At 37.4% G+C, this 9,760-nt stretch overlaps 1 non-coding gene across 1 annotated transcript; it reads right to left on the bottom strand.

Annotated features, from left to right (window-relative positions):
* Positions 1-6,389: 6,389 nt before the first annotated feature.
* Positions 6,390-6,461, bottom strand: TRNAM-CAU (transfer RNA methionine (anticodon CAU)). The gene has a single exon. It is a non-coding gene; the product is annotated as a tRNA-Met (tRNA).
* Positions 6,462-9,760: the final 3,299 nt, after the last annotated feature.

Consider the following 9,760-nt stretch of genomic DNA (forward strand, 5'->3'; position numbering starts at 1 on the left):
AAGAAGAAGAAGAAGAAGAAGAAGAAGAAGAATGTAGTTTTACTGCTAGAATTAGAAGTGTGTTTCAGGTCCCATGTGGAAGGAAATACCTGTGACCCAGCAGGATATGGGGTCAGGCACTCTGATTGCTGATAAGACTGAGCCAGCCAGCACACAGTGCATAAGGTCAGAAGAAAGAGGCGTGCTTAACCCTGCATGCTGCTTCAGGGAGCTCCTGTTGAGGTGTTGATAGAACCATCCCTTGCTTTGCACATGCACTGGCTGCATATCCTGTGTCCATTCTGAACTGGTGCTGGGTGTATAGGAGCGAAAGGTTCAATGGAAGAGGAAAATCAGGAAAGTGAAGCACTGTCTATTAAAGCATATTAAAAACACGGAGTTACTTCAAACAAAATCATTGGTAATTATATATGTGTGTGTGTCTTTTACCCACAGTTGTTTAAGTGTAATTTGGTCATGCAGTCAAGGAGCAGAAAAAAATGATTAGTTGCATCCTGGAAAGTCTGAACTGCTTGCATACAAGCAAAATAAAATAAAATAAAATTGACAAATACTAAAAACATTGCAGATAAAGGAAGTGCTTCCAAGCTGAATTGATCAGATTCTTGCATTTATCCTGTTTTTGTTTTTGTTTTTGTTTTCATTCAGAGATAACATTGCTTGACCAATTGTACTTTTCATCTTTATTTTTCAAAGTTTTGAAGAACTTTTCAAAGGAGACTTCTTTTCTTTTACCTCTGTCGGGGTCTATTGCTATTGTGAGTTTATAGTTTCCTAGATAAAACATACAGGAAGAACAATCAAACAAAAAACAAAAGTATTTCACTCAAAAGCATTCTATTTTCCTGAAAAATTAATAGAAATAATTAATAGGGATGTACAGACACTAAGCCACAGTTCACATCTATTGCATTCAGACAGCATTTCTTCTTAAATTAAGCTGCCCTACTTTCTTCCCCTTCCAGAAGGCTCGTATTGGCAGATCTCTACAAAAGTGTATATTCTCATGTAAGATGGAAAATTAAGGGGGTGTTGATAATGAACTGCAGCCTTTTTTCATCGGGAGTTATGATGTCTTCACAATTTCATAAGCAAAGAGGTACAGAGCCTATCAAATATTTATTCCTTGCTATATGTTTTTCGTCTTCTAAGAAATGAAGAGTACTTGGTGCAATGATCATGAATTTTGTATTAGAGTACTCAGTTTGTATCTTAATGCTCAAACAGTTGTTCTTAATGTATTCTTCCTTAACTAGGAAATTGGAGTTATATCTTCCATCTAATTTAGAAAACTTGTGATTTTTATCACAGCCTCAGAAGTATTATTTTGAGAAACAAGATTCTTTTCCCAGCATCAGAAGTAAAGAAAACACTATGGTTCAGCAACTATGAAAGCAACTGTAGGCTCGATAGCATTCCCACTAATCAGAAGTTTTGCTTTGCAGAAAGAAATTCCTTAAACATATGAATAAATTGTGTATGTTCATAGATATTCAACACATGACTACCAAGTAGAGTAAGATTACTGTAGTCCCAGGTGAATATTATCGCAAGAGAAATAATGAAACTGTCCTTGCCTCTGACATTTTTCTTAGCTGCAGCATTGCTGTCCTCATGCAAAAGCCACTTGGCTTAAGATGGTGGCAATGGGAGTCTCAAGAGTTTGAATTTGGAGCCTAATCGTTTGGCTACCAAAATTAATGTCATTGCATTGTGGGAGGGAAAAAAAAAAAGAGGGGGAGGGTGGGGGAGTGGGAGAGGTTGGCTATTGATTTGATAAAGGAAAGCAAATGTACTGGTTAAATACATACTCTAGTATCCATACTTTGGGGATAATCATTATTAACCTGGTAGACCTTATGGCTTTGTCAGAGATTTTATTGTTGCATAAATTAATTATTGGGTACCTTCTAAAAGTAGAGCTTTACAGAGTAGTAGTCCATAAGGCAAACCCAGTTTTGAGAACTGAACTGGAGATTTTGTGATTTTCCTTGTTAACAGAGCACCACTCAAAATACTGGAGTTGGGTTTTGAGACTTTGAGCCTCATGACATTCTTCATGAGATGAAACCAGGTCTTCTTCCTTCCTGAAGGCAAGTGTGAAACTGGATCATTAATTTGGTATCAGGTTAATCCAAGCTGTTCCTCTCCACGCAGGCATTTGGTGAATTGGAAAGCCTTTCTAAAACATCCTTAACAGAAAATGCACAATGAAAGCTGGGATTCCAGTGCACCAAATTTCAGCTGCACAAATTTCCCCTTGGAGCACCACAAGAGATAATGTATTAATCACTTGCCAGATTGCTATTTTCAAATCAAAGCTGTTTATGTTTTTAGTTATTTAATTGTACAAGGAGAGAGAATCTCTTTTATCACCTTCTAATCCATATCATACCTGTTTAAGATAAAAAGCAAATTGGGCCAAATGTTTAGCCAATTGGAGCAACAACATTGGTTTTCACAATGCTTACAAAGAGAAGATTAAACCTGGGAAAATATTTTGAGATAAAAATACTGCCATTCACTTACATCTAGCAAATACTCCAAGCAAACTGCTGCTATGAGACGGCTGCCTGTTGTTTTGAATAATGTATTAATAAATCCAGCTGTAGATTGTCATGGTGGTTGTGAAGGATAACAGGGAATCTCATGCAATAGCACAATATTTAGTATGAAAAGAAGCTATGGCTCAAGAGATTCACTATTGTACTTCCAATTTGTAGGTAAGGTCTATAATAGAATAATGATAACCTGAACTGAAAATCCACACTTGTGTGCATACTTAATCTAATAATGCTATGTTAATTAGGTTTGTCACAAAAATTTAATTCCTTGGAATATTTGTTTAATGTTTATAAAAAGACATTACTAAGATAACTTCTTAACCTTGTAGCATTCTATTCATCACTAATTATTGACTTGGATATTTATGGGAATTTCTTGTACTTCTTCCACAATTCCCTAATGTGAAATTGCTGCTGCTAGAGATTCTATTAAGTTCTTCTGAAATTTAAATGATGGCAGCAAAACGAAACAAAAATGTTTGCTTGTGAGTTTGTAGGTACATGTCGTTGTTGTGTTAAAAGCTTTCAAAGGCCTTTTTTTTTTTTTTCTTTTTTTTCTTTTTTTTTTCTTTTCCCTTTTTGCTTATGCTCCATTTACAAAGGGGCAAATGATTGAATTCGCTTCACTGAATTGAACTTATACAGCTTCCTGCTGGGTTCTGGGGAGCATTCATGGAACACCACCTGGAGGGCAGCTGCTCTTTTCTCCTAGTCCTGAATATCATTAAATTTCAGCAGCAACATGACACACTACAGAAAATTTTGTTTTAAGGCTGCACTCTTCTGTGCTGTTATTGACAAGAATGGACTGAAGGGACTGACCTATCTGGAAAGAGAGCAATAGTTTTTAGTTCCTGTCCACAAGTGTCCATGACTAGAAGCATAAATAAGACTCTTAGCAAAAGAAAATAATAAGAATAATAATAAAATTTATTATTATTAAAAGTAAACATTTCAAAATATCGCACTTATAAATGTAAGTACTCATGGCTTGTGCTGAAGCTCTCACAATTTAAGTCCATATCTGAGCTGCAGATTGTCTTTATTTAAAAAAGGAGAGCAATTGCTAACCTTATCTCTCACATGTGGCTGACACTGGAGCTGCCCTAAGAACTCATTTTCTTGTAACTATTTGCTTAAGCATTTCACTAACAGATTACACCTGAAGAGAACATTGCAATGAAATGCTGTAGAACACTGTTTCATGCCTGTGCCTTCCAGAGGGGCAAGTAACTGAGGCTGAGATCTTCTCTGGGTTTTGCACAGTTTGAACTGTATTTTTATTTTATTTCCATTACAGTTAAGAAACTGTTTGCATTAGGAGCACAGATCAGATTGGACCAGTTTATCACTGCTCGCTTCAATAGTTGTGCTTTAATTTTTCTCCTCTAGTTTCTATCCTAGAGCAACATGAAGCAAGGACAGCATTAAGCAGTGGCCCAGCCATTTGTGAGCTTCTCGTATTCCCTGAAGTCCACATAAGTCATCCTGCTGATGCTAGCAGAAAGCTGGCACAGAGATCTGAGATAGTAATCTATATACAGTAAATGTTATCTATGTGAATTCTTTGCTTAGCAAATTGTTATTAAAAAAATCTGTATTATTAACTTCTATTTCTGAATATTTTAATCTCTGCATTTCTCTTTTTTCTGTTACACATTTTCTACTTATCCTCTTTCCTATGTTATCAGCACCAGATTCTCCTCCCCTTCCTCCTCAGTTTATCATTAAAATTCCTAATAGCAACATCAGTGTGGTTTCAAAAAGAGCTGAAGTGCCGTACAGTTTGTTATTGATCAATATTGCTGTGTAATATGAATCATCAACATTTCCTTTGAAAGGTTAATTCAGAAAAATGTGATTCAGTCAAATATGTAATATTACTGGAAAAATATAGGTTTCTTGAGGAATGTGCAAAACTTCAGTTCCATCTGATCTGGGTCCTAAGTTCACCATGACTGCAGCTCTCCACAGCCTGGAAGCAATGCAGGACCCCTGGTCTGAAGCAAAGCATCACTGTACAAACTCTGAGCAAGAGGAAGGCACTGCATTGTAATGAATATCTGGGGCTCCCAAGAGAAATAACAGTGACTTTGCCTGAATTGAAGTAGGTGATATAACAGTACAAAAACAGTGTATTTCTAGTCTGTGGCCAATGGAAGTGACTAATGATAAATTTTCTTATAGGGAAATAATTTCATATTTGAAACAGCCTTTACCTTTGAACTGTAGTTGAATGACCTGATTGTGATCAGTGCTGGCCAATCCTCTCTGTCCACTGTGATTATACTGAGTAAGAGCTGTTACTCTAGAAGCCCAGATTTAAATGTATAAAGTTATTTTGTTTTCTTGAGGAAACCAATATTGGCCATTCTGAAAGTCAGAGCTGGGGGCACATAGGGCAGAGGCAGAGTGCAGGTGAGAGGTGAGTATGCTAAATTGTTCTTTGAAAGTAAACAACATTTTTAGGATTGGGCCCATATTTTCCAAGCTCAATGCTCAGGAAAACTGAAAAGGCTTATTCTGTATTACAAGAAAATTCATACTTAGTGAAGCCACTGAGTTTGTCTATATTTCTTCTACCACAGCAATCTTGCTGTAAATGAAAACTTGCATCCGATGAACACCAAATAATGGATTTTCAAACTAGCACTGAAATGGAAAAGATCATTCTGGGTAAGACTGGTGTCTAGATAAAATGTAAATTCAATCACTCTGTGAAGTGATTCTGAATAATCAGAAATGCACACAGTCACTAAAATGCATTACCAGAATAACACAGAAATGGAACAACATGGCAATATTTTTTTCTGCTTAAGGATAGAAGTGGCTGGTTCTCTCAAGTAATAATTCTTTTTCAAGATAAAACTGTTAACAGAGCAGGGGGAGGAAGGGAAGAAAAGAAAAAGAGAGAAAGAAAGAAAGAGAGAAAGAGAGAGAGAGAGAGAGGAAGGAAGGAAGGAAGAAAGGAAGGAAGGAAGGAAGGAAGGAAGGAAGGAAGGAAGGAAGGAAGGAAGGAAGGAAGGAAGGAAGGAAGGAAGGAAAAATCATGCTTCCATTCTGATTCTGATCTTCACCCCAGCCCAAAATGGTATGATTGCATTGTGCAAACTGTATTCTCAAACATGAATTCCCTGTGTACATATTCATTTAGTCTCAAGGCTGCATGGTGTCAAATTCACAGGACTGTAATCAGGAGACTTTTATGACCATTCCTGTTTTGTCAGGATCATTGTTGTAGTCTTTGATAAATTACCTTGCCACTGGGTCAGACCTTCCAATACAAGCTTTGGTTCATTTATGCTTAAGTTACCAAATTAAGAACATGGAGAGAAATCTGAATTTGAATGTAGTTGATCAACTGCTTCCATTCTTCTCTCGTTTGTGAACCAAATTCCTTATCCATCAAATAAAGTCCATCCTTAAAATCTATATATCTTCAATTTAGACATATGGATGTGGTGTGGAACCATGTCAAAGACCTTGCAAAAGTCCAAGTAGATGACTTCAGTTGCCTTCATTTGTCCACTGCAGGTGTAATTCCATCTTAGAAAGCCACCAGATTGGATCAGGCGTGGTCTCCCCTCGGTGAAGTTGTGCTGGCTGTTTCAGGTCACCTTCTCATCTCATCCTTCATCACATGCCTTAACATCTCTTTCAGATGGCTCTACTCCCTGACTTTCCTAGGCAAAGATATGAAAAGCTCACAAGCTCTGTAGTTTCCTTTTTTCCTTTTCTTAAAAATGGGAGGGATTATTTACCTTTCTTTTTTTTTTTTTCTTTTTTTTTTTTCTTTTTTTTCAGTCACTGGGGACTAAAAACCTATAGCAGAGGATGGTTTCGATCCATCGACCTCTGGGTTATGGGCCCAGCACGCTTCCGCTGCGCCACTCTGCTCTGTGTACTTGGTGATAATAATTCCTTAAAGCAGAGTCTGGCTTGGCACGAGATATAAACTACTGTGCAAATTGCAAGTACTGTTAATTATCATTTTCTAGTTTATCATTGAGCATTTTGGAAAAAAAAAAAAAAAAAAGAAGAAGAAGAAAAAAAAAAAAAAGAAAAAGCCTATACAATAAGCTATAATAAACACTTTCTATTTGCTGCTGTGACTTACAATTCCTATTGCAGCGAAACTGAAAAATAAGATCAAGTCTCAGCTGACTTACAAAGATCATTAGTAACCATGTCTTGTATGCAAGAGCTGGATTCAGGCCATGCTGACATAAGACAATCAGTTTTCTATACTTGCAGGATGCTGTAATGAAATGCCTGATTTGATGAAGTTAGAGGCATTATGATATTTTCATCGTTGTGTAATAAAGCATCAGGAAACCTTCAAGCCTCTGCTGTTACTGAATATTTTAGTGGCATTATTACTAGCAGTGTACAGATAGGAGAAGGGGAAGGAGAGGGAGGGAGAAGTATGGGCAGTTTGGGCTCTTGGCTGAAGGTGAACAGTCTTTTCCAAATTAATATGTTCATCACCATCACAACACGATTGGTACAGCCAGGGTTTTGCACGCAGCTGGGACTTCCTGCTTTATTTCAGAAATAAGAAATAGCAGATGGAAAAATGAAGTGATTTGCAATTCTACTACAAAGCAAAGGTTACTAGAGGGATTGGTATGCTGGTTTGTTTGTTTGTTTGTTTGTTTGCTGTTTTTTATAGTTACCTATTTTTGGTGAATATGCAGTCATTCAGTTGGATATCCTTTTAAGAACACACTATAATTTTCATAGAAATTAGTAATGTACTTAGACATGCATGCATATTTGCATGCTCTGCAGAGTTTTAAGGATATTATCCAAATATGCAACAAATTAATATAAATGGAAAACTAAAATAATTACCAACTGAAATGTTGCTTTCTCAGAGCCCCCAGTCACAGTCAGCATTTTTAATTCACTCCTGTGAATTCAGCAGGGCTTTGTGTAGGAATAAAACAAACAAAATTTCTATGTGCTTTCATTGTTTAGCTACTGTAGAATTTCTTGTGACTGCTGATATTATTTATTACTAAGAGGCCTGTTTTTTTGTTTTCCATTTGGAAAAAAAAATGCAATGAAATATTTGTTAAATTTATTTCTTTTTGAAACAGTGGCATTAGAAAAATTTACACAGGCATAACAAAACAAGGACGTAAGGAGCTTTTTAAAGAACTTCATATAACCTTTTTCCTCTGATCATATATAACCAATAGGAATATTACGTGGTTTGTTTCTTTGTTCGGCAATGAAGCTCTTGCTTCCCTCCTCACTGTACAGCTGTTGCCCTGCTTTCCCTTGCACGGTGCCAGCTCAAGCCCAGGCTCAGAACTGCCAGCAGGAAAAGTGTCCTGAGGGAGAAGTCCAGGCATCCTGAGAAGCGTGGAGACCAATTTTTTCCAAGCAGAGCTCTGCCAAGAGCGGGCAGAAGCAGCTCACGCAGGAACACAGCCAGGGCACCTGGTAGATGTGCCCATGCATCACCCCAGTGCTCTCACACACTAAGAAGCACTGTGAAAGCAAACCTTGGAATGGTTCCCTGGTTGGTGAGACTCCTGGCTGATCCAACAGAAGAGGTCACGTTGTGGTCACGCCCTTGGGTATCTTCAATCACACTATTAGGGAACAATGTGGGTCCAGGCAGAACTTAAGGATGGATTTTCTTCAAAGCTGCTGAATTTCACAGAATCGTATTCCCTGTGTGCGTCCTGTAAATGAAAACTTCCTCGTGTACGGGCTGCAGAGGGCTTCTCTTTTGAGTACACACAACAGGAAACTGATCTGCAGGACCACACTTGGGACGGAGACTCAATGTCTTCTTTGCACGTTACATTGTTACCTCCTTCGAGGCATTGAAACCAAAGAAAATACTTTGTTTCTATCTCATATCTCATAGGGTCAGATGTTAATTTGTTGTAAGTGGTGATGCTCCGATGTTCTTTAGTGGGGAGAAAAAGGTAAAGGATAAATCTGCGTGTCTTTTCAGCTGCTTTATATCTAACAAGTACACTGGTGTGGTCGTTGTTACACTTCTGTTGTGTCATTGCTACATTCTCAAATTGTGGAAAGCCTCCTGGATTGAATAAACATTAAACAAACTAAAAATAAGAAACAAAATGTATGTAATAATTACAATTATCATTCAAGATTTGATAAAGAGAAGATGTAAATATATATCATAAATTAAGTATGTAATAAATCCTGCATGACTCATAGTCTCCACCTAAGGAGATTAACTGGCACACATATGAGTGTGAAATATTATACAGTAAAACCTGTGTGCCCTATGAGACTACCCTAGGGTACCGACAAATACTTTACAACATCAAATTACCCATATTAAGCAAACTGGCTCTGCAATTTAACCAGAGATGGTCTATAATTGGTTCAAGGTACAACACTTTTTCCTAAGAGACCTGCTAAAACACTGTGGATTTCAATGTCTGCGGGCCAACAATACACATTTATAGCATTATGAATAAGCTCTGCCTTTATGAATTGTTCTGAATTTTGTGGAAGCTTTCTATCATCATACAACAACGAACAATAACAAGAACAGCAACAAGAACAGCAAAAAAAAGCTGTTAAAAATAATTGCTTTCTTTTTATTTCCACATAGTTTGCTGTTGAATATTTCATTAAAACAAAGCTAAAATAAAAATAATTTTAATTTACACATTGAATTTGCATATTTCAAGTTTTCAGTAGAAACAGTGAAACAGTTCTATTTAAACAGGCTTAGCAACAGTAATTTCTGATAGCAAATAATTGCAATCTGATCTCTTATGGTTTCTCTTCATATTTTTTCAAGTGTAATTGTCAGACACTTCCAATAAGAGATGCATCTCTTCTAAATTGTTCTCCTGCCCTGAAAAGTGATTTGGCAAAAATGGCACTGGGGGCTCCAGATTCATTATCTCACTGATTTTCCTACCCAATGAGCTCAGTTTGCAAGTAAATTTCTAACTGCCAGCTGCACAAACTCAGCCTGAATCCTGGATCCCTTCCATCTCATGCATCACCACCAGTAATAAATATCCCGTATGTCAGAATATGCCCTCTATGGCATCTGTGCAGTCCCAGTGCCATCCGTGAATTTGCACAGGTGTTGCTGGGGGCAGACGTTCAGCTCAATTGGGTTACACACAAGTGGCTGAGGAAGCGATCTGTCAGACAGAACTGCTCCTGCCGCGGTGATCTGTGGGATG

This window comes from Meleagris gallopavo, chromosome 2, assembly GCF_905368555.1.
Source record: "Meleagris gallopavo chromosome 2, MGAL_WU_HG_1.1, whole genome shotgun sequence".
Lineage (NCBI taxonomy): Eukaryota > Metazoa > Chordata > Aves > Galliformes > Phasianidae > Meleagris > Meleagris gallopavo.